Genomic DNA, 828 nt, shown 5'->3' with positions numbered 1-828 from the left:
AAGGCTGAGTGCCGAAGAATTGATGCTTTTGAACTGTGGTGTTGGAGAAGACTCTTGAGAGTCCCTTGGACTGAAAGGAGATCCAACCAGTCCATTCTGAAGGAGATCAGCCCTGGGATTTCTTTGGAAGGAATGATGCTAAAGCTGAAACTCCAGTACTTTGGCCACCTCACGCAAAGAGTTGACTCATTGGAAAAGACTCTGATGCTGGGAGGGATTGGGGGGCAGGAGGAGAAGGGGATGACAGAAGATGAGATGGCTGGATGGCATCACGGACTCGATGGACGTGAATGTGAGTGAACTCCGGGAGTTGGTGATGGACAGGGAGGCTTTGCATGCTGTGATTCATGGAGTCGCAGAGAGTTGGACACGACTGAGTGATTGAACTGAACTGAATGTTCCATTGTGTATATGTACCACAACTTATTTACCCATTCATCTGTCAATGTACATCTAGCTTGCTTTCATGTTCTAGCTATTGTAAATAGTGCTACAATGAGCAATGGGATACATGTGTCTTGGAGAAAGGGGAGGAGAGGGTGAGATGTATTAAAAGAGGAACATGGAAGCTTATACTACCCTATGTAAAATAGCCAATGGGAATTTGCTGTATGGCTCAGGAAACTCAAACAGGAGCTCTGTATCAACGTAGAGGGTTGAGATCAGGAAGAAGAGGGGAGGGAGGGTCAAAAGGGATGGGATATATGTATCAGTTCAGTTCCATTCAGTCGCTCAGTCATGTCCGACTCTTTGCGATCCCATGAATCGCAGCACGCCAGGCCTCCCTGTCCATCACCAACTCCCAGAGTTCACTCAGACTCACGTCCA

This window comes from Bison bison, unplaced genomic scaffold, assembly GCF_000754665.1.
Source record: "Bison bison bison isolate TAMUID 2011002044 unplaced genomic scaffold, Bison_UMD1.0 scf7180017864317, whole genome shotgun sequence".
Lineage (NCBI taxonomy): Eukaryota > Metazoa > Chordata > Mammalia > Artiodactyla > Bovidae > Bison > Bison bison.
Note: the sequence above shows the minus strand (reverse complement) of the source record.